Source organism: Balaenoptera borealis (assembly GCF_965194805.1).
Source record: "Balaenoptera borealis genome assembly, chromosome: 13".
NCBI lineage: Eukaryota > Metazoa > Chordata > Mammalia > Artiodactyla > Balaenopteridae > Balaenoptera > Balaenoptera borealis.
This window is the reverse complement of record NC_138870.1, coordinates 1,834,811-1,858,257: the sequence shown is the minus strand read 5'-3', so window position 1 is coordinate 1,858,257 and position 23,447 is coordinate 1,834,811. Positions and strand designations below refer to the sequence as shown.

The following is a 23,447-nucleotide window of genomic DNA, read 5'->3' as shown; positions in this document are numbered from 1 at the left end:
GACAGGTCAAAGGCGTGACAGGACCGCTGTCTGAGCTGTAATTCTCAAGTTCGTCCAACGTCTGGGAAGATTAATGAGTGGGGTTTTGAGTTGCTCTGTGCTTTCAGGGGCTGAGCAGTGTCAGGTGAATAGTTTTTAACCCTAACCCTTACCTCCCCCCTCGCTGCTCAGCGGCCCCCCGGGGGAAAACCATCGACTGGGCCATTTGCCTGTCTGCCCTTGCTCGGAAACACTGATCTAGGGCTCTGGGCTAATGGGCAGAAACATTACGGGTTGAGGTGCGGTCCCTCCCCCCCGGCTGTGGGCGCCGTGCAAGCAGGGACGTCGAGTCTTGGTTTATCCCTGTTGTGTCTCCGTGCCTGGGACACAGTGTCGCTCAGTGAAATGTTACTGGATGCATGAGTTGCAAAGTATTTCTCCTGGTCCTCAGCCATCAGCACCTCCATTTCTCTCGACCCTGAGCGGGTGTCACCGTGCCCGGTCCCCTGTCCCCGAGTCCCCATCCTCACTCGAGGTCCTGGCTCCATCCCGCAGCCTCGTCCTGGAGCCCAGCTTCTCTCCCGTCGGGCAGCTGCCTGCCCTCGTCGCACACCCCTCCCTCTAGTGGCTCTGCACCCACCCCCCTACAGCCGGTTCCCCAGCCCCACTTAGCTCTTGCTGCAGTCCTGATGCCCGACCTCCTGGGAGTCTCTTTGTCCGCAGCTCGCAGGTCACAAAATCAAGTGTCTCCAGGAGCTAGACAAGAAAAGGTGCACAGGTGCAGCGGCCATGTGCAGGAGGGGTCCCTTGCCCGCAGCAGTGAGCTCATTGCCCTCATTGTGTGAGAGCAGCGATGCAGGAATAGTGCTCAACAGCTGCTGACACCTGGCCTCCGTGTTGGAGAAGCAGAGGGGCCGGGCTCTGTGACAGACTCAAGAGCACATGCCCCCAAAGGGGCAGCGACAACAGATTGTCACCGCGAGGGGTGCCTACCTAGCGTTATGAGCCCTTCTGATCCTTTAAGACAGGAAATCTGGATTTTAAGTAAAACCTACTGCTTCTTAAATGTTGGCTCAAAAAAATCTTTTTAACTATGTCAGCCAAATAAAACACATCTGTGGATTGCATTGGCCCGCTGGCCTCTGGGGTGTGACCACTGCACCAGAACCTTCCCGGATCACTGAGGCCCAACTGGACTGCCCCTTCCTAAGGGCTCCTGGCGCCTAGAGAAGCAGCACCACGTGGTGGAGAGACCTGTGCTTTGGTCCTGGTCCTTCTGCTGCCTCAGTGTCCTCATCTGTAAATGGGGGCCGGAACATTCGACCCGTCCAGAAAGATACTACTGTCCAGTTGCTTGACATAATTCCAGAGTGCTTTCATGTGACCTTCAAAACAGCCCTGTGCAGAAAGCTTGGAAAGTGCTATTATTCTATTATTCTTAATTTTTAAAACTATTATTCTTAGTTCAGTAGAAAAGAACTGAAGCTCAGAGGGTAAGTGTCTCACCCAGGATCACACAGCTTGTTGTGGGAGAGCTGGCCCCAGTGTTTGGGTCTTTGGTCTCCTTAGTGGTTTGGTGTTTTGTTTTTTGAACCTTTGGGTAGGTGAGGCCCTCTGTCTTGGTAGGTGCTGTGTGGGTACCTAAGAAGGATGAGGGAGCGCATTGCTGCGTGAGTTGTTCCTAACAAGGCAGGTGCCATACGTTTCCGCGTAGTTTACTCGGCCCTTGGTCACTGACTTTGGGCTCTTTGGTGTGCGGTGACCTTGCTTCTCTGACCAGACTGACCCCGGAACGGGGATGGGATCCAGTGCAGAGATGCCTGCAGAGGCTTTGGGAAGAAGTTACCGAGAAACCGAACAGAGGAAAGAGGTGATGCCCCCTGAGTGAGAACCACGGCTGGAAACGTGGGGATAGCAAAGCGGCCTCGTGTGATTGGGCGGAGGCTGAATGAAGGACCAGACATGAGTACGGCCGCCTGGCGCCTGGCGCAGACCAGGGGCCCTGACGCCGTGCCTGGCGTGGTCAGAACTTCTGCTCGAGCCACGCTCACGTGGGCACCGTGCATCAGGTTTGCCAGGTGGGGCACTGAGCCCCTCACTGCCGTGGTCAGTGGGATTCACTCCATCCAGACTTTCCTTTATAACAGAACCTGGAGGAGCCTTTCAACTTGAGATTTTACGAAGACAATAAAAACAAGCAGAAAATGACTAGGTCTGCGTAATGGAGAGAGAGAGTAATTTTCAATTTACTTATATTTAAGGCCCAAACCGTCCAGGACTGTGGGCCTGAGTCCTGATGAAGTCCCAGAGCCTCTTGACTAAGGAGCAGCCCGGCGAGGAGGAGGGTTGTCTCTGTAGCTCTGCGAGGGGTGGCCCAGCCCTGACCTGCCGGCTGCTCTTTGCCAGGGTCCCCTTTCCTATTTCGGAGCCCGGCTCCCGTCTCCCTTTGCAGCTGGGCTTTTGCTCCCAGATGCCTTTCACACGGCCTCATCAATCACATTGTGAAGGGTCCTCGGTGCCCAGGCTGCTTTGCAGAAGGTGAGTCATGCCCTCTGCCCATCACCACCGGCCCAGGATGTGGTGTGGACGCCGACAGAAGCACTTAGGGCCCGTTTCCTTCCCCAGGCGGGGAAGGATGCTCCCCGGGGGTCCATCCATCACTCTTGGGCCGGGCCGCTCCCGTGCACCCCGGAGACCAACCAGCCCCCCGCACCACCTGGGCCCAGCTGTGGGTCAGGCTCGTCCTATCCACCGCCTGTGCCCGCCCTCGTTTCGTCGTCTCCTCTCCCCCTCTGTCTGGGGTCGGCAGAAGGGGTGCAGAAAGCCGGGGGGGTGCTGCCCGCTGCGTGCTCAGGGCCCCTCGGGGCGCCCCCCGCAGGAACGCGCTGAGGATTATCGGTTAATGCCGGGAAAGCACTTAGGCTATAAATGTCAAGTTTAATGTTAATAAACAGGAGATTCAGCTCATTTATACAAAAAGGAGCTCTCCTCGCAGCGGACAGTGGGGCAAGGCTTTACTTCTATCAACAAAAACAAACAGAGTAAACCGTAAACCCAGACTCATTGCGTCCGAGGCCTGTGTCTGGTTCCGACCCTGGCGTTCGTGCTGGATTCCTCTCGTGGCTGTGTAAACTGGGTCCCACCGCCGAGATGGTGGCCCAGTTGTGCCTGTGTGCTTGACGTCTTTGGGCACGGAAGTGTTGAAAGGGAGCAGAGGTGGCCCGGCCGAGCGCAGAGGCCACGCCACGTGTGGTGTCAGAGGCGTGGGTGCTGCGGCCCGCCGTCCTGTGGGCTTCACGGGGGCTGGCTCCGTTCCTGCTGCTTCCTCCTCCCTGTTTGTGTGGGACGAGCTGGAGCGGGAGAGCGGACGCTTACACAGGCCGTCCTGTGGGCTCCGCACTGCTCTTGCTGCTGCGGCTTTTCTGCCCACGACAGCTCTGTGAGATGCCGTTCTCATCCCCATTCTAAGGGGAGGAAGCCGAGGCGAGGGCCTTAGGGGGTTGGGTCGGCTGCCCTGGGTCCCATGTGTAGGGAGGGGAGGGTTTGTGATGAGAACCCAGCCGCGTGGCTGCCACTTCTGTACTTTACCTGCTGCCCGGCCTCACCCCGTCCTCCCACAAACCCCACAAACGGCTGCGTCCTGGGCACGGGGGACCCCTCGAGCACACCATTCTTCCCCTGGAAAATGCTATGGTGGAGGAAGGGGAGACCGAGGCACATCCAGTAGCAGGGGGGTGGGGCGGTGTCCTGAAGTTTACCACCCGATCGCTAGGGAATGTAATCAGATACCTTCAAGGGGACCCGTCCTCCTGGCCGACAGCTCCCTGCCTGGACGCTGCATCTGTGCTCCCAGCTTCCTGTCTGCTCCCACGCTCACGTCTTATGTACTAGGTGCCCTGGAATAACTCCCTGGCAGGTAGAACTAACATTCTTCCAAAATTAAGAAAAGCTAGAGCTGTAAGTAAGAAAGGCTACATCAATTTCCTTCCTTCAGTCTTTGACTCCTAAAAATCTGTGGCTTCCTTTAATTCATTCTGAGTTTGTCTTTTCCAGTTTCCACCCTGAGTATTCCAGGAACAAGTCATATTCTTTTCTTGAAACTGTGCTGGCTGGTGGGGTGGCCTTTTGTGCCTTAGCTTGTGTTCCGTGGACGTGGGAGCCCCTCTCGGCGTCCCGGGAGCCCCCATGCATGTGGCCCCTGCAGCCCCTCTGTCCCGTCAGCCCCGCGGGGCCCTTTTCCCAGGAAGTCTGAGGCTCCTTGTCCTTGGACTCCCATTTTCCGGGTGGGTTTAATTAGTTCAAACGGCATGTGCCATAATGAGGTATAACCTTTGCTGGGAAACTCTCAGGGATTTCCGGGTTGTGGGGAGCACAAAGGTGCCCCACTTGATGGACCGTCCCAGGTAACAGGACGTGTCCTCAGGCCTCTTCCCCCTGGCGGGCACTTTGTCCCGAGGCCAGGCTCCAGGCTTCCCAGGTCTTCCTCAGTTCCCTGTGGGATGTGATTTTGCAAAGGGACAAAGGAAATCTTTGCTGAGACTTTTTAGGTCTTTAATCTCTCGTTTGTTCTCTGTTTTGCTTAGATTCCGAGCCTCTTTGTCCGTCTTCCTTTGATTCTCTGTCACCTTCACGGACCCTTGTCTTACCTGCTGCTGTTTCTGTTTGTCCCCAAGGGAGGGGAAGACAACTTGCATTTTAGGAACAAAGCGGAAAACCTCACGGGGAAGGCAGAAGCGCTGTGACCCCAGCAGAAAGCGGGCACATGGTTGAGGACCTTTGTAGGCCAGGAAAAAAACGCTTCTTTTCTCTCCATTTAAAAAAAAAATAGTTATTTCTAAAATTGAGCTGGGTTATTGGGTATCTTTGTCCACTGAGACTTTTTTAACTTAAAAGTTCTATGCATGTGTGTGTGTGTAAGTGTGTGTGTTTCTTTTATTGAGTGGAAATAACTCAACATAGGTCTTCTGGGAAGGCGTAGCTGAAATGTCCAGTGTAAAGTCGTTAAGCAGCAACCCTCCTCTGTTCTGTTCACACTGTACATTCTCTTACTGAGTCCCTGCCCGCTCAGGCTGCTATAATGAAATACCGCAGACGGGGTGGGGGAGGGTAGGGGGGTAAACAGCACACCTTCATCTCTCGCGCTTCTGGAGGCTGGACGTCCAAGCTCAAGGTGCCGCCCGACTTGGTTCCTGGTGAGGACCCGCTTCCTGACTTGTGGATGCCCCCCCCATCGCCGTGCACCCACGCCCTCTCCTGGTGCACGTGGGAGGAGAGGGGAAGCTCCGCTGTCTCGTCCTCAGCTTATAAGGTCACTGATCCCACCAGTGGGCACCCCCCCAGCCATGATCTCATCCAAACCTAATCACCTCCTACAGGAGCCATCGCGTTGAGGACTTGGGGGCACACAGCACCTGACGCCCACGTCCTGGCTGAGGGACCTTGTTCACAGACACAGCGGGGGAGCTGAGTCTCTCCCCGCCCAGCTCCCGACCAGCCAAGCAGAGGAGCAGAGGAGCCGCGGCCCTGGCGGGCATGCTGGGGGCCTCCCTGCTGCCCCTCCCAGGAATGTCCCTCCCCAGCTGAGCTGAGGCCCCAGGGGAACCTCCTTCCTCGGGGAAGGAGCAGGGCCCATTCCCCGTATTTCTAGTTAGGAGGCTGGAGTGAGATGTTGAGCCCGTGGTGCCATAGAAACTGACAGGTGGTGCTCGTTGCTTAGCGACGTCTGGGAGATGCCGCGGAGAGGGGCCGGCTGCCACGGGAACAGAGTGGTCCCTCCTTTCTGGGGGCGGGCAGGTGCTCACGGGGCCACAGCCTCGGTGGGTGTGGGCTCCTGAGGACAGCAACGTCCACCTCCACTGTGGAGAGGAGCTCGGGGAAGAGTGGACCAAGGAAGGGAGAGTCACAGCCTCAGGCTGCGGGCCCCATGGGGTGGAGGTGGGGGGGGACTGGGCCAGCCCTGGGCTGACAGGCAGGCTCAGTGACAGCCCTGAGGGTCACCCGCTCTGGGACCCTGAGCAAGTTACTGCAACTCCCGACCTCAGTTTCTCCGTCTGTAACAGGAGGTAACAGGAGCACGGGGCATAGAGCTGGGCCCTCAGTAAGCTTGTGCTGTTCTATGTCACATTTGATTGGCATCTTGCTTTTTTTTTTTTTTAATTTTTTTATTTATTATTTATTTATTATTATTTTTTTTATTTTTGGCTGTGTTGGGTCTTCGTTTCTGTGTGAGGGGTTTCTCCAGTTGCGGCGAGTGGGGGCCACTCTTCATCGCGGTGCGCGGGCCTCTCACTATCGCAGCCTCTCTTGTTGCGGAGCAGAGGCTCCAGACGCTCAGGCTCAGCAGTTGTGGCTCACGGGCCCAGTTGCTCCGCGGCATGTGGGATCTTCCCAGACCAGGGCTCGAACCCGTGTCCCCTGCATTGGCAGGCAGATCCTCAACCACTGCGCCACCAGGGAAGCCCGGCATCTTGCTTTATTTAGTGGTTATTACGCGTCCTTACGAGTGTGCGCGGGGGGAGGCGGGCATCGGCAGAGAGGCCAAGAGCACAGGCTCTGGACCCGGTCTGCCTCTGTCTGAATCCCAGCTCTGACACTCACCAGCTCGCCGGCTGTGCCTCCTCGAGCAAGTTCACTGGCACCTCTGGGCCTCGCTCCTCGCATCTGTGAAACGAGTCCTCGTGGTGCTCTGGTGCGTGAGTGTGTGTGAAGTGGAAGTTGACAGACCAGCAGGCCAACGGCACCCCCGCTGTGTTTAAATAAAGCTTTATTGGCACATGGCCGCGCCCGTTCATCACATGCCGTCTGCGGCTGCCTGTCTGCAACAGTGGCAGAGCAGAGTGGCTGTGACGGAGACCATCCGAGGTCTGCCCCCTACTCTTCACAGGACACGTTTGCCCCGGTCGTGGGCCGGGCGCAGAGGAAAGGCTAGAAAAGTCTCCAGCCGTGAAGCTGCCCCACCCAACCCGTCCAGGCTGGTATTTCCGTCCTCGGGGGTTTCCCACCACCTCGGGGACCGTGCGTGGCCTGCCGTGTCCCCTGCCAGTGTGAGGCGGGGGCGTCTGTGCTGAGCCAGCTGGAGCCTCTGTCCACAGTCGTGTCGCCCTGCAAAGCCCCGCGTCTGGGTGTGTGAGTGTGTGAACACCCTCAATCACTTAATTCCATCTCATCCATGTCCGGGGGTGGGGGGCTTGAAAATCAGCCCTGAAGTTTCTGGAGAGCAGAGGAGAGAATGGAACAGTCTACAGCATCACCAGGCCACGGGCGTGAAGGGCAAAGGGAAGTCGCGTTTTGGGGGAGAACGTGGCTCATCTGATCGTCCATGGCGACTGCTGTCCAGCACAAGGAGGATGGTGGAAGGCTAAGCAGAGCCACCCCGGCTTCGGCGACAGGGAGGGACGCGGCCGGGCCAAGGGGAGGGCCCTTCATGAGGAGAAGCAGGCGAGCTAAGGGGGCTCTCGGTCCTGGGGTTTCCCAGCAGAGGCTCCCGAGCAGGGAGGCTGAGGCCCCCAGAAGCAGCTGGGGGCCGACGTTGGCCCACGTGGCCCGGCTGCGGCCCTGAGCCCCCGTCACTGACCTCCCTGATTCCCAGACCCCGTCGGTGGGACCAGACGCAGCCCGGCCACGTGAATGAGTGCAGCTAACGTCCGATGGGAAGGACGAGAAATGGCTTTGTAACCAGAGTACTCCTCTGGCCGTGTGTCTGCCCCGCACAGATAATCAGAAGCAGCTGCCCTGCTGTGCTCCAGAGGCTGGGGTCCTCCCGGTCTCCATGAAGCACAAACACTTTGGGAATCAGGGCTGGGGGGAGGGGTGGGCTCTGGACAGAGGAAGGGCAGCCCCTCCCTTTGACCCCCCCAACCCTGCCCTCTGTCTGGCCTCCTATTTCTGTGTCTGTGGAACAGACTGAAGAAGGCATCTGGCCGCGGCTCCCCACGCGGGGCCCTACCCCCCGCTGGCCACAGCGCAGCCCTGGGAGGCAGCGTGGAGGTGGTCTCGTGAGGGGCCCGTGCGGCCCACACCACTACTGCCCCCTATAGGAGCTGTGTTGTCACCCGTGAGGGAACTGCAGCCGTTCAGTAAGGCCTGAGACCGCCGGGCAGAACGGGTGCCGTGCCCCCATTAGCGGTGACTTCTCCGCCAGAGGCGGCTGCTCGCGTGAATCTCTCCTCTGCTGGGAGCCCATGCAGGGCCTGCTCCCGGAGTGTAAACACTCGGGCCGCCCACGAAAGCAAGTCCAAAAAAGGGCTGGTTTACTCTGCGTGGCCTCTGCCATCTGGCCGCAGTCCTCAGTGCTGACTCTGTGCACGAGCGCTCTGGTCCCCGGGAGGGGCGGGACAGTGGGCGTAGGGGGGCCGGACGGGGTGCGGGGGTGGAGGAAACCTGTCCGAGAGCCACAGGCAGTGTGGGCTTCTGCGTGGCCCGTGGCCTGCCCTCACGTGGGCCTCACTGCGTGTGGAGAGTGGGGTACGAGAGAGATGGCCCCGAGTATCCAGGCTGTCCCTGTGGGTGGCCGAGGCCCGCCTTGTCCTGCAGATGATTCAGATTCTTCCCTGAGCAAAGGCCGGGTGGGATCCAGGTGTTTGCACAGGGCGCTGCGTGCCGTGTTACAGGCCTGTTGAGTCAGTCCCCCTCTCTCTTCTCTCTTCTTTCTAAGCTCCTTTTCCTCCCTATTTATTTTTTCCTCCCCAAGACCTTCCTGGGTCCTTCCAGGGCCTCCCGTGTCATCACTGAGAGCATGTCCCTGTACGTGGTCCGTGGGTTACACTACTCTTACGCCCCATACACTCACGCGGTGTGAAGACTCTGATAACACCACCCCCCCCCCCCGTAGAGGGGGACACTTGTGCTCCTTGTGTCACATGGACGGGGGAGGGAGTCTGCCCCACATCCCTGGAGGGTCTGCCCTTGACCCCAGCCGAGAAGCGAGTTATCTGACTCAGGAGTTTGGCGTGGCCCCTCCTGGGACTCTCTTGAATCTACTTGTCCCCAAAGAAGGGTTCCCCAGGTCCTGGGGCTGGCTCTGGCCTGTGGGGAGAGCCCAGAACAGTCCCACGTGTTGGTCGGGTGAGTAGGTTAATTCTGGGTGAACTATTAGGCAGCCCTTCGTAACCACACGCCTAGGCCGTGTCCTTCTGTTTAGAGCTTGTGCACTTGATTTCAGTCTGTGTGCCTCCTGTATATTCCTTCTTAATTGGTTCTGACTTTAAGGGGAAGAAAGGACTGTTATCTTTGGGGACCACCCGGAGCCCCAGGACTGCTCCTCGATTGTTGACTTGTGCTCGTAGAGGCCCCCTAAGGGGCTCTGGGCATAAAGGGGGCCATGGGACGTCCGCGGACCCTCTCCTCCCCCCAGAGCGCTGCTTAGAATTCACCAAAACCTAAGTCTATGGCTCCTGTTTTTTGAGAACACCTGATACAGAAGTGTTATTATTTCCCTCTTTCTTCATCTCCAAAACGACGATGCTTGCCTGACGGGAGGGCATTGAGGAGTCAGTGAAATAACACATCTGCACGTAGTAGGTCATTACTAAATGCCGGCCTCTCCCGCCCCTTGGCTGCCTGTGTCCTTGCTAAATGGTGCTTCTAAGACATGCCTCTCTTGCTGAAATTGAGGCCATTTCTTTGATCTCACTGAGAGCAGATTATAAGCTTAAAACATCATGGGAAAACCTCACATGCCGTAGACCTGATTTTTAGGACCATCGGAGAGAGAAAATGCCAAACCAGTAGAGAGAAGCGAGGGGCGTGGGCTGAGCGGGAGGACCTCCAGAGAGGGCGGGGTGGGTCCAAGGGGCTTGGTTTCTAGTATCAGGGAGCACGCTGTGATGAGCCGTGGGGTGTCGGCTGGCCTGCCTCACCTGGGCGGTCCTGAGTTTGGCTGTGCCTTACTGAGAGCAAAGATCAATACGGTCCAGAAGAAGTTGCTGGAGGGATCTTGTTGTCACGTAGTTTTCTGTCACCAACTTGGAATGCAGGACCCACTCATTTTCCTGGAGCTTCACCGCGTGTGTCCAGCACAGGCTCAGCTGTGGAACCTCCAGGCAGACACCCCTGTGCCTGGTGCCCCCAGGTCGTAGGGAGGAGCAGGTCAGCACAGACAGTATCTTAGAGCAACACGGACGCCGGTCGGCAGTAAGCGTCTGGAGGATGCGGCTTGAGTCTTATTTGTCTCTGTGCCCCAGTGCCCAGGCCAGCCTGTCCACTTTTTGCTTCCCTTCCCTTTCCTCCCCTTCCCTCCCCTCCCTTCCCCTCCCCCTTCCCTCCCCTCCTCTCCCCTCCCCTCCCCTTCCCTTCCCTTCCCTACCCTTCCCTTCCCTTCCTTTCCCTTCCCTACCCTTCCCTTCCCTTCCCTCCCCTCCCCTCCCCCTTCCCTTCCCTCCCCTCCCCTCCCCCTTCCCTCCCCTCCCCTCCCCCTTCCCTTCCCTTCCCTTCCCTCCCCCTCCCCTCCCCTCCCCTCCCCCTCCCCTTCCCTTCCCTTCCTTTCCCTCCCCTCCCCTCCCCCTTCCCTCCCCTCCCCTCCCCTCCCCCTTCCCTCCCGTCCCCTCCCCTTCCCCTCCCCTTCCCTTCCCTTCCCTGCCCTGCCCTGTCCTTTCTTCCTCCCTCCCTCCTTCCTTCCAGCTCTGGGTGTGAGCTATGAGACTCTGCTTTTCTGGTTTCTCTTAGTGCAGGAACAGAGGTGTGGGGTCCGGGTGGCCCCCTGCTCCCGTCTTTCCACCTGGGCCGCAGGGACCTGGCTCAGGGCACACGGCTCCGTCCGCTGCTGTCGAGTCCCCGGTCAGGGCGTCCCCTGCTCACTTCGGTCCCCTTCACCATTAACACCTACCCGGGAGGAGGAGGGGACAGGAAGGTGCCATCAGACGGGCCCACACGTTCCTCATTGTGGAGCCAGGGTGGACGTCGGCCTGGTCGACTCCGCAGAGCCTCTGGGGAGGGCAGGAGAGAAATGTGGGAGCGGCCCATCAGGTGGTCTGACCCCCATTGCCTACCGCATCCTGAGACCTGCAGGTCCGTTCCACCGTCAGGAGAAATATCTTGCGCTTTCCCCTCTCTTCTCTTCACTGTGAATGGCGACTGAGGAGTGGTCCCTCTGAAAGGACCCACCCAAAGACCTTTCAATAGACAGAGCCCAACTCGGTGTTTCTGTCCAGTGGGACCACAGCCTGAATCAGAGCAGCCGCGACTCTGCGTCCACCTGAGGCGCTCGGATGCAGAGCCTGGCTGCCCTCCCTGGCTTCACAGCTGACCTGCTGTGTGACCTTGGGCAAGTCAGATACCCTCTCTGTTTGCCATCTGCAAACGTGGCTAAGACGCCAGCCCCCCACTGCTCTCCGCGAGGCACTGAGAGAGCAGGTGAGGTCATGGAATGGAGGCTCAGAGTTGCGCCTGGTTCTCAGGGGCACGTCCCCCCAGGTGCAGGGCCGTCCCGGGGCGAAGGCAGGCTCCCAGTCAAGGCCGGTCTGCTTGCTGCTGCCCCGGCCCTTCTGCTCTGCAGAGAGAAGGGAGGTCTGGGTACAGATGGTCCCGGCAGAGCGAGCACACGTGGCTGGGCTCCTCAATTAGGACTCGGGGCAGGTGGGTCTGAGGCAGCCAGGGGGACCCTTCCAGTTTTCTCGGGTGTGACGGTGAGCTGGTGGCCTTCAGAGAACGGAGGGGTCAGCTGGTTGATCTCGCCTCTTGGAGGAAGGGCAGCGTCTAGGGCAAGTCTGACAGGTGAGCATCGCCCTGCAGCACATCTGGCTTTCCTATGGGCTGGGCAGCCCGGGAGGCCTGTGATGTAACATTAAACAGGATGGACCTGGGCCTGGCCTCACCTCACACCCACCGTTTCTTGCCACTTGCATAGGAATTGGCGCAGGGGCAGGAGGACCGTCACAACGCAGATTCCTGGGTCCCACCCCCAAACCACTGCATCAGAATATCGGGTGTGGGGTAAGCCCAGGAGCCTGCATTTTCAATAAGCTCCACCGTTGATTCCTGTGCATTAAAGTTTGAGAACCAGCCACCTCTCCACTGAAGAGAAGAGCGACCAGCCGCTTTCTCTGCCACTGGCTCGAAACGTGAATTCCGCGTACACTTGCAGTGGTTTTGCCAAGCCCAGCCTCCTGGGTCTAGTTTGCCAGAGAAGCCCTTTCCCCCGCTTCTCCTGGTTGTATGGAAAATAACTACTCAAATCAGATGGGCTAAAGTGTTGCTTGAGCTTTTATTACCTGCCTTGCTGCATGCTGTCCAGAAAAGCAATGTAAAAGCTATCATCTCGGCCCCTGATGAGCTTGCAGGGTTCTGGGGTTGCTAAGATACACCAGTTATCCAGCTAGAGATGAGGAGAAGGCGGTGTAGGATTAGGGCTGAGACGTAGAACAGAGGAGAGTCCCGCCCGGGCATCTAGTGATGGAGATGTTGGTGGGGGCAGGGTCACAGCCACATTCTGTCCGGCCATCCCTTGATTGCGATCTGATGACCAATGTCTTCACCTAACAGAGGAGGTAAAGAACATCCTGGGAAAAGTCAAGAGTTCGGAGTGGGGCGCAGGGGAATCTGTCCTGATTGGAAAGCTCCTCCGGTGGCTGTGAGGTGTGTTACCCAGTTTGGGGACCAGAACCCTATCTGTTTCAATAGGGGACAGTGTTCTTTCCCTGAGTCCAGCTCTCCTCTGGGCACGGGACCTCAGCTCCTCCGTCTGTGCCTCTATCACGTGTGCTGTGTTGAGAGCCGAACCCTGGAACTGCAGTGAGTTCTTCGGTCATTCAGGGAAGTGCACTCAGGCGCTCGGTGGCTCTGGTCCTTGTTATTCAGGGGCCGAGGCTTTGCTTCCACATTGCCCGGGAGTGGGCACTCAGGGCCAGCCCGGCAGAGGGTGAGCAGGGAGGCTGGTGGTGGCTTTTCAGGGCCAGACCTGGAAGTGGCCAGGGGTCAGCCTGCGGCCACACTGTCTGTAGGTGCCTTGGGACCTGGGAGGAGGGGCCTGTGTGGTGAGCGCCCCCCAGCACGCCCCTCGTCCTGCAGCCTCTCCCAGATGCTTGAGCAGTGAGGGTCACGGCTGGCTAAGGCTCTGTAGCCTTCAGACTTTCCTACCTGTCAGAACTGCACAGAGGGCCTTGAACTTGTGTTTCCTCCACACCTGCCCTCATCTCTCCTCTTCCTCTGCTGCATTTGGGCTTCCTCTCAGGCTAAACCATTGAAATTTGAGCTACAAACCTGGCATTTTCATGGGGTTCAATGGAACATTATACTCTCAACTTTCTCCTGCGAGAACCCTAGCTGGAAGTGCACTCCTGGTCCCTGGCAGGCAGACTCCTCTGAGAATCAGACCCAAGGGAAGAGATGGAAGGTGGAGCCGGGCTTCTCTGAATGAAATCCCATCCCCTGATGAGTCTGGGGTCCACTCTGTCCCACACGTAAGTGAGGGACGTCTCACTTCTGCCTTGAACCTTAATGATGACATATTCTTTCTGGTTATCTGCTAAAAGCTTTCACATACATTGTCTCATTTAATTGCTCTGAGGAATCGGTTTGTTTCCACCTCTCAATTAATGAGATAATGAAAGTTAGATAATAATTTCCTTATTTAGCTTAACTGCCAGGAAACTTAGGCAGGCCTTGAGGATTAGTCAGAATAATTGTACTATACTTTTGGTTGATAACATTTTTTAAAAAATATTTTACATATTAATTTTTGATAGTTATTTTTGTCTCAAGTGTTTTTTTCTTAAGATGTGAAATTTTAAAATTCTCAAGTCCTTTTTAAAAATGATGTGGGATGAAACAATTTTAACTCTATCATAACAACCTTTTGAGGAAGACGTTATTGCCTTCATCTTACATATGTGGAACCTGAGGGTCGTAAAAATTAAAAGATTTTTTCTGAGCCCGCCAAGCTGCTTGACGTGGTAGCTGGGACCGGGCACGGGACCAGATCCAGCCCTGGTGCTTCTTCCTCTCCACCGGCTGCCCTTTCCAGACGGCCCTATATCACTTTAATCTCTTCCCTCTCAATTTCACATATTTTAAGAGACTTGAATATTCTCTATCTTATTTATTATTATAGATGCATGAGAACCATCTAATTAAAAGGAAGTCACTGTATATTTTTTTTCAATCAAATTCTGGTGAGTTTTGTTTCATTAAAATGAATTTTTAAATTTTCAGAAGAGAGGAAAAGAGGCAAAACCCTTTTTAAAAGGTTTTGGGAGATGGATTAATAAAGCAAGGTTATGAATTCAGGATAAATTAACTTGCATGTGCTTTTAAATTCCAGAAATCAGTAGGGGAGATGAAATTACACTAGTGACTGAGCATGATTTCCAACGATGGCTTCTCCTACCTGGAAGTGTTTTACATGGGCCTGGGGGAAATCAGATAGCTCAGTATCTCCTTTACTTTCTTGTTTTTTCTTTTCCGTCTGGAGGAAAAAAAATTCCAGGGGCCACAAAGATGCCAGGAAAGGTAGCTTCAAGCAGCTGTTCTCAGAATGTCGTCTTGAACCAGCAACGTCAAAAATCACCTGGGAACCTATTAGAACTGCAGGTTCTGGGGCCCTGCCCCAGACGGCAGACCAAACCCCCCAGGTGGGACCCAATCATTTGTTCTAAGGAGCCCACCAGGTTTTTCTAATGCGCGCTAGAGTTTGTGACCATTTGGCTTAAGCTAACCTCTGAGATCAGTTGGAAGCCACTTCTTCATTCGGATGTGAACTGGGTCCTTAAGATGACTCCGAGTGAATGAAAAATGTTAATGAGGAAAATGAATAACTTTGTCCTAAAAAAAAGGAAACCCAAAAGCTTAGGAGTTGGTGGTTAAAGCCCAGAAGTTGCTCTGAAGTGTTGGGTGAGAGCAGGACAGAATTTCCAGGGTCTCCGGATGAGAGGAAGTGGTTGGGAGCCTGGCAGTGTTGGGTTAAGAGTTATATCAGACCTACGTGTGTAACTTTTTGTAATTTAGAGCAAGAGTTGTACTCATTAAAAGTTTTATCATAAACAATTAGTCAATTTATGTTTTTTAAAAAAATTGATAGACAAATCGTAAGTAACGGCAGTGCACGTTAAATTCCGGCTGTCGTGGGTGTTCTCACGGTCGCACTCAGAGAATCCGCTTCCTGCTGGCATCCCCAGATTGCACGCTGTGTCCAGGAGAGAGAGCATGCTTGGACGCACTGGTCCAGCAACTGTACCCTGCCCGGAGGGAAGCAGACGGCCTGCTCCTCCATGAGATCGCTGACCCCGCCATGCTGGCCACATGTGCCTGATGGGGCACTTGGCTGACACAGTCTGAGGAAGGGGGTGCAGATGGCCCAGCCCCCAGAGGGCAGGACCTGCTTCTGCCTGAGGCCACAGGCCGGTCCTGGAGTCAGTGCAGCTTAGCGGTCAAGAGCGTGGATACTCAATTGGTGGTCAGTCGCCCCTAGACCCGGGCGGAGCCCTTGCCCCCCGTCCTCTGTCGGGAGGCTCCACGCACGTGACCATCAGCTGGGCCCCCCAACGACTTCCCCTGGCCTTTCTTTGAGTCCAAAAGCCATAATGTGGGCAGTGGGCTCAGTGCTGCCGCCAGCTGCTGTCTTGGCACGGAGCTTGGAAGCCCTTCCACTTCGCCGTCTATTAAACACCTGCTGTGCTTTCAGTCTCCACTCTGTGTCTCCCACCAAGGGGAGGAGCACAGGACAGTGACCCGCCGGGGTGGGGGCTTGGACCTGCAGCTGCAATAGCGACACCTGCCTCTCCAGCCCCCGTGGTGGGCGTGTGCAGACGTAGGTTGAGCATGAGGGCCGGGGGCCGGGACGGAGAACCCCACCTGCGCCAGTGCCCATCCCAGCAGATCAGCATCCGCGGTGCAGTCAGCGCGCGTCTGTCTGGTGGTGGAGGAGGCCCGGGGGCCTCACAGGACAGGTTCGGGTGGGAGTCTGAAGTGTGGGACCAGTGGTAGGAAGCCAGAAAGTTAGAGGGGGCGGGAAAGAGTGACAGCAAGTAGATCAGGCACCCGGCAGATCTGGGAAGGGGCTTCTGGCCCTGCTTTTGTGGTGTTCTCGGGTGCCTGCTGGAAGGGGGCTGCGTTCACTCAGTAAAGATTTACTGAGAGGCTGTACGCGCCAGGCACCGTTGTCGCCGCACCAGTGTTACATTGACGGACAAAACGGATGAACGGCCCCGCCCTCAAGGAGCTTACACTTTCTTGAGGGGAAGAAAAGAAAGGAAAAAGTAGTAAAATATGTAGTACTAGGTCCGGAGGAGGAATACATGCAGGGAAGGGAGCAGGGTGCTTCAGGAAGGGGGTTCAGCTTAAACAGAGGTGTCACTGACAAGATGGCATTTGAGCAGAGACCTGTAGGAGGTAAGGATGGGCGTCTGGGGTGTCGGGGAAGGGCACTCAGGGCAGAGAGAGCAGCAGGTGCAAAGGCCCCGAAGTGGGAGTGTGTGCGAGGCACAGGGCGGGCGGGCCGCAGCCTTCGAGACCAGGCCAATGCGAACGAGGACATACGATGGAGAGCCTCGCAGGTCATTGTGAGGGCCCAGGCTTTCCTCCAAGTGAAGTGTGATGCTAATGCGGCTTTTAGGCAAAAGAGGGACGTGCTCTGACGATTTTATAAAGGGTAGAAGGGGCGGGCGCTGGGTGTAGAAGCAGGAGTCAGGAGGTCCCGTCAGGAGGAGGATGTCAGCAGCTTGCACCAGGGTGACCGCGGCGGAGGTGCGAGGCGTGGCTGGGTTGTCGAGGCTCAGCAGAAGCCACGTACTGACGTAGTGGACGTCAGGTCTGGGGGAGCCTGAGCAGCCAGGAGGCTGGAGGGAGCAGGTGCCTGCCTGGGCAGGAGAGGGCTGGGAGTGGGGGCAGTCCGAGCGTGGGTTGGGACAGGTTCGGGTGGAGACATCCAAGCGGAGACGTCGAGATGATGGAGGGGTCCAGGCTGGAGCGGGAGAGCAGGACGTGACTGAGGAGGGCAAAGGAGGAGAGAAACACAGCAGCGGCTCTTGAGTCCTGCCCCTGGATCAAGATGATAAACCAGAGCGTATCTCAGGCCAGCCTCAAACCCTGGGCTTAAACCCCGAGAGCAGCGGGGGTCCACGGCCCCCGCTTGGTGCTCCCTCTTGGGCAGCACCAAGGGAGGGCGGTGCTCAAAGCCTCCCTTCCAACAGGGAGTGGGCAGGAGGGTGAGGCCCCCTGCTAGGACTGGATGTCAGAGCCGGGGATCCGGTGTCTCCGAAGCCGGGGGCGGCCCCTGTGGGGTCCTGGGGGCCTTCTGGGGGGGATCCAGACTCTGGTTTCCCCAGATCTGACCTCTGGCACTGCAGCTCCCCTGGACCTCACTTCAGATGACTGCGGTCATCCAGGGAGATGGGATTGGCAGGTCAGAGCCCCTGCTCTGATTAGACCTGAGGCACGTCGGGACTGACAGGGAGAGTGTCCTGTCCGGCCCTCTCTTCTTACAGATGTGGGAGCCGAGCTCCAGGGGGTCGCATGACCTGCCCAAGCTAGACGTGGCCTGGGGCGAATCACTTGACCCTCGCCACCGCGCCAAGCAGAGCATCTTCCCAAACGCGCTGGCTTGGAGACCGCCGTGTGTGCTGGCTTCTTCCTGTTCCCGACCCCCCTCCACAGGGGCTTTCGCTGCCGGAGCGATCTAGAGAACGGTCGACAGCCCGAGGTCACCCAGCCCTGTTTGGCAATCCGGCTGCCCCATCGGATGAGACGTGGGTTCCTTTGCAGCCAGTACGTCCTCAAGAAATAACTCTCTTAAAATTGATGGTGCCTTTTTGGCTTTGCTGGGTACCAGCGCGTTCTCCATCTGCCGGAGGTCCCCTGCCCTGTCGCGAGCCGTTTCCCCTGGTCTGCCCAAGCCCACATTCGTCCTTTCTGCTCTCTGCAAATCCCTCTGCCCTTCCAGCTGTCTGAGCTGCCTTTTTCTTGACTAAGCCTCTGGATTTCTCCTTAAAGATCAGCTCCAGGACGTCTGCCTGATGAGCTGAGGTCATTCCTACCCTCAAGTGACCTGTGGATTAAGCAACAGAGATTCTGGGGCAGTGCGTTTGAGGATCAGCGTCCTTGCTGGCCTGCCGGAGGCCCTTGGCCCTGCTGGAAGTGGGCAGAGGGACGCTGACCTTCGCCTGGGCCCTGGGAACTGCTGGCTGTGGCCACCTGTCTCTCCAGGTGAGGTGCTCCGGCCCGCACCCCGGCCAGCGGTTCAGAACTTGCAGGTGCCGTTCCGCTCCTGTTTCATGTGAACACCCAGGCCTGGGGCTCTCTGAGCCCACAGGTGCTTGGTGCCCATCCCAGGAAAAGAGGGAAGCACCCCCCCTGTCTTGTGCTGTGTCCTCCACGGCTCCCTTGCTGCCCGTCGGGGAGGTGGATGCCAGAAAGGGTGGGGACTCCTGTGTCCCGTCTCGACAGGGGCTCTAACCTGTTTCTTCTGTGGTTGCTGAGTGGCACCGCCAGGGACCGTCTTCCTGCAGACGCCGGGTGAGGTTGTGCTTCCACCAACAGTCCTTTCTCTGCCCCAACCTGCGGGGCAGCAGATGGGCCTGAGATGAGGAGATGCCGGGGCACCCTCGGACCCTCCCTCGCGGCATCACCTGACAGGTCCCCGCTCACCTGGGCCTCTGTCTCCTACTGAAGGGGGTGCTGGGCGGGCCTCTGGCTCGGGCGTTCTGCGTTTCTCTGTGGTCCTCTTGTTCCCTGTGGATCTTTGGAGGATCCTGTGTTATTTATCTTGGCATCTCTGCTCCCCTCCACGCAGTAATGACATCAGAACACCCACACTGTGGCTCTACCGCCTGATGAGACAAACGCCTCGTCCTTGGGCTCCGTGGACACAGAGGAACCGTCCTCCTTCGCGCCCTCAAAGATTTCGGGGAGCACAGGCTGCCGGGGAGGGATGGGCAGGCACGCGGATGGCCACGTGCGTGTCATCAGGCAAAGCACGTTCTCCCGGCCCCCAAGCCCTTGTTTTCCCCGAAGCTGCCTCGCTTTTTCCCTTCCTCTACCTCCAGAATTCTGCCTGAGCCTGCTGGCTTTTGAGGCTGTGCTGGGAAGACTGACGTCGGGCGCGTGTGGCCTCGGTACCCGCGTGGGGCTCCAAGTTGGATGCCCGAGCACCTGGCCAGGCCCTGAAAGTAATGAGGCTGTGCCCGTGGGTTCAGGGTGGCCGGGGGCCAGAGACGCCAGCTCTCCTGCCCCTTCTTGTGTCTCTCCCGTGCCTGGAGCTCACCTGAAAGATGGGCCGTGGGACCTGAGGGGTTGGCGGGCTGGGGCTGGCGTGTTGTGTTGGAGTTGCTTCTCCCTTTATGGACCCGGGAGCCAGGAAAGCGTCCAAGAGAAGCCAGTGTGGTGAACACAGCCCCGGCCTGCCGAGTGGGTGACCTTGGCCTCCGTCTCCCCGTGCGCAGCAAGGAGGTGATAAAGGGGCCGCTGGGGAGGCTGTGAGGGTCTGGTGAGGGCGGGAAGGCACGCAGGGAGTTCACACTCAGTGTCACGTGTGTGGGCCGTGGATTCAGAGGGAAGCGCAAGGGCTCTGGGGCTGGCAGGCCTGGGATTGAGTCCCGCACGACCTGGGCGCACGTGCTCAGCTGTTCTGGGTTTCTCTTTACTCACCTGTAAACTGAAGGATAATAAACTCCACTGCCTGATTTCTGACAACAGAACAAGAACATCTATTGTTTATTGAATGTTACCACGTGCCGGGACCCTCCTTTCCTTTCCTCCTAAAAGCTCCGTCGCTGCGACTTCGTGTGGATTTTTATGGCTTTGTGTGACGTCTCCGGAGAAGATAAGCGGGGTGGGGGCAGGGCTCCGCCCGTCTGTGTACCACTGGGGTCCCTCAGCCAGCGGAGCACGTGGCCCCCAGCAGGTGCTCGAGAAATGCTCCTCCAGGAGGGGAGACTCTCCTTTAATCCCCACAACACATCTGTCGGGCGCACACAGTTCTTATCCCCATTTTAAATATGAGCAGGATGAGGCCCAGAGAGGCTAAGTGATGTGCCCGGGGTCACACAGCAAGGAGCCGGGGGAATCAGCCCTGTTTTCAGTGCCTGTTGGAACTTCCTTGGATGTTCAGGACTAGGGTGTGGGCAGGGCTGGGTGAGGAGGAAGCAGCCGGGCCCCCACTGGATGCACCACCATCCGCCACCGCAAGAAAATAACGTGCCCTGTACCCCTCACGACAGCCCGCAAGAGAGGTAGTTTAACGCCCTGTTCACAGATAAGAAACTGAGGCTCTGAGAAAGGATCTGAGGGCTGCCCAGTCCCAACTTGACGGGGCCCAAGCGAAGGAAGTGAATTTCCCATGTTCTCTCATCTCTTTCATCTCCGAGGGGATCTGCCCCGAGGAGGGGCTGGTAGAGCCGTGCAGGCCGGCAGGGGAGGGCCAGGCTGAATTCCTTCCCTGCACAGCGGGAGGGGCCCCTGCGAGGTTCTTGAGAAATCTTGACGCCTGGCCGGCCTCCAGCCTGTCTCTCCGACTGTTCTTTTGTTCCCGGAGCGCCCGCCAAACATCTGACTCCGCTCAGGATTGATTGCATGTAAAATGAAGAGTGGGGAAAACAGGGTTTTTTTCCCCGTTGTTGTCTAAGACAGGTTTTTAGGGCTTTGAGTCTCTCCCAGAATCACGCTGAACAGCCCGTGGCTTTTACAAGAGGTCACTTTGCTTTCATTCGACTTGGGACCTGACTTGCTCCAGAAACTTTGAATCAGGTGGCCCTGAAAGAGGGAGAGACCGTGGAGGTGACCACTGGGTCCCTCCGAGGAGTGCCCAGCTCTCAGGGTCTGGCAGGAGCGGGCGGGGAGCCCGGGAGGCCAAGGTCACTGGCAGGATCTGCCAGGTCCCTGCTTGGGGCCGGAACGAAGAGCGTTGGGGGCCGAGGAGGCCCGGCTCTGCCATGTTTGTTGATCGACTGTCCAGGGCCGGGTCAGCTGCCTTTGTTTTAGAGGACTTCATGGATTAACTCCCGGGGCTTCAGACAATTGTTTCTTTTTAAGAAAGGGAAGTTTGGAGGTGACCGAAAGGAAGTGCTCCCGGCAGGCTGGGGGCTGTGTGTCAGCGGGGCGGGGGCCCAGATCTGTCGGTGGGAGGCCAGGGGCTCCCAGGAGGCATGATGGGGCCTCTGGTGCCCACGCTCTTGAGCGGGTCCCTGCAGGGCCTCCTCCAGTAAGTGCTGCGTCTGGAGGGGGGTGGCCTTGGGCGCCTGGGGCGGGAGCATCTGGGCGTCAGGCTGGAGCCCAGCGAGCCCTCGCTGGCTGGAGGTTGCTAGGAGCTGGGGTAGGTTTCCCAGGGAGACGTGGCTAGAAACACCATCTGCCAAGGATGCGCGAGTCCCGGAAGAGGCGGGGGAGGAACGAGACGGTCCTCTCTGTCCCAGTTAACCTTGGTTCTCTCACTCGGGCCAGCATTCCTTCCCCGAGTGGACGACAAGGCGCCCTAGGTTCTGGGCGAGCTGGGCGTCCGGTGGGAGGAGGCCACCTCCTCGCAGGGCCCGGGGCTCCCCCTCTGCTCCCCCTGTCCCACCCTGGCCTTGTGGGGAGGGGGCGTCATGGGCAGAGGATTAAATACTTGTACTTCGTCAAAACACTGACGGTTACAAGGAGCCTCGGCATCTGCTCGGGAGGGCGATCTGTGAGCGGGGACTTGAACGTGTAGACGATGGTCCTCGGAGGCCGGGAGGGAATTTGGATCCGGAGCCAGGAGCGGGAACAGGGCTTAGCACTTGATTTATAGGCTGCCTGAAGGACTCAGAGCCCACCTGAGGTCTGCTCTCCATGTGTGTGCTTAAGGAGATGGGCCCGGTTGGGTTGCAAAAGCTTCTACTCTCTTAATGGAGAGTAAAGCCCACGACCAAGGCCAGGGGCAGAGGAATCAGGGGCCCTGGGTCCTGGATTCAGAGTCACACACGGCCCTGCAGACAGTGCAGACAGGCTGACTTGTGGGCATTTGAAACGAGAGGAAGGCGGTTGCCTGTTCAGGACAGCTCTGGACCCAGCCTTGCCTGGAGGCGGGCCTCGACTCCTAGCCCCAAAGCGCAGCTCCCTCTGGAACCCTTCCTCGAGCATCCCCGCGGGAGGTGGAGCTCCACACGCGTGGCTCCGCTGAAAAGGCCTCGTCGCAGGGCTTGTCTGCACAGGGATGAGGGGCCAGCAAGGGTGTGGGGCGGCGCCTCTGGCCGGCGACAGAGGGGGCTGTTACCCCCCAGGTCCCAGGGGGGAAGTCATGTTGCAGCCGTGGGCCGGGAACTGGCTGTGCCGGGACGCGGCCACCCTCAGGACCAGGGCCACGTCAGGTGGGCGTGGAAAGAAGGGCCGTGGCTTCTTTCCTTCCTCACCGGCCGAACCGACCAGAAGCCGGGGAGCCACGTCCGCAGGCCTCAGTCCGGGTGCAGAGCGGGAGGGGTCAGCAGGGAGCGAGAGCCTATTTGTCACACTGCCCAGTTTAGCCGGCTCTGGAAAGCTCTTCCTGAGCAGGGAGCTTATAGCGGTTACCCACCCTCAGGTTATTCTGTCCCCGAGGCAGGCTGCCTGCCCGCCTAGCAAAACTGGTTGAACAAACCGTGATGGAACTCTGAAATGCGTCCCCCACCTCCTTGCTCTGAACTGTCCGCTTTCTGAGGGCAGGGACAGGACAGCCCCGTGTGCCCTACACTTCATAGAACCCGCTGGCTCGGGGAACCCTCCTAACACTTCGGGGCTGACTCAGATGGCCTGAGTCCTCCAGCGAGAGAAAGTGGGCAGGTCTGGCTCCACAAGGCCACAAGCTGTCTGCAAGTGACAATACACCGTCCCGGCTGAAGGACCAGCCCTGCAGCCCAGCAGGAGCCGGGGAGTCTGCCGTGTCCTTCTGGCTGAAGGCCGACCACGTCCACCCTCCTGAGGCCGTGAGGTCCACCTGGCACTGGTCGGGGGTGGCGTGTGGAATCATTAGCACCTCTGCTGGGACCGGACGGTCATCCCTCCCAGGCCAGGCCCTGGCTGGGTGAGGGTGACAAGGCAGGATGGGCTCCAGGCACCTAGTGCCGACGGCTGGTGGCCTGGGGCCTGCTCTCCAGGATCACAAGGACCCGTGGGGACACAGCATCTCACTGGACGCCGTTCGTCCCTGGAGTCCTGGGGCCCGCGGGCTCTGTCACCCACGACCTCATGGGGTGGCCGGAAGGGCCCGGGCAGGTGGCGTGTGGAACCCACTTCACGCTTCCAGTGCCAGTTTGGGTGAAATGCAGATTTCCCTCCGCTCTTGTTTCTCTTTCCCAGTTGTATCCCAAATGGAAAAAACGTCTGTGGATTGAAGTCCAAGGCACAACCCTGGAGCCGGTATTTTCCCTTTTGGCACAAAACGGAAATGGAGGCTGCCCAGGCCTCGGGAGGGGCCCCAGAGAGACTCCCCCCCCAGGAGGCAGTGACGCTTCGGACCTCACGCCGGGCCCCGAGTTCAAGGCTGCTGGTGCTGCCCTCTCGCTGGGTGCCGGTTACCTAACGTCGCATTTCCCCGGTGTCCTGATCCGCAA

The 23,447-nt window shown here is 58.0% G+C and overlaps 1 protein-coding gene and 1 long non-coding RNA gene across 8 annotated transcripts in view; one reads left to right on the top strand and one right to left on the bottom strand.

Moving 5' to 3' along the window:
- The window catches only part of CACNA1C (calcium voltage-gated channel subunit alpha1 C), a 556,614-nt gene that overhangs the window by 214,695 nt on the left and 318,472 nt on the right, over nt 1-23,447 (top strand). The gene's annotated exons all lie outside the window — the stretch shown is intronic.
- On the bottom strand, nt 10,787-22,729 carry LOC309609275. Its single transcript, XR_014233358.1, has 3 exons — nt 19,169-22,729; nt 18,553-18,644; nt 10,787-18,462 (listed from the first exon to the last, which is right to left on the bottom strand). It is a non-coding gene; the product is annotated as an uncharacterized lncRNA (long non-coding RNA).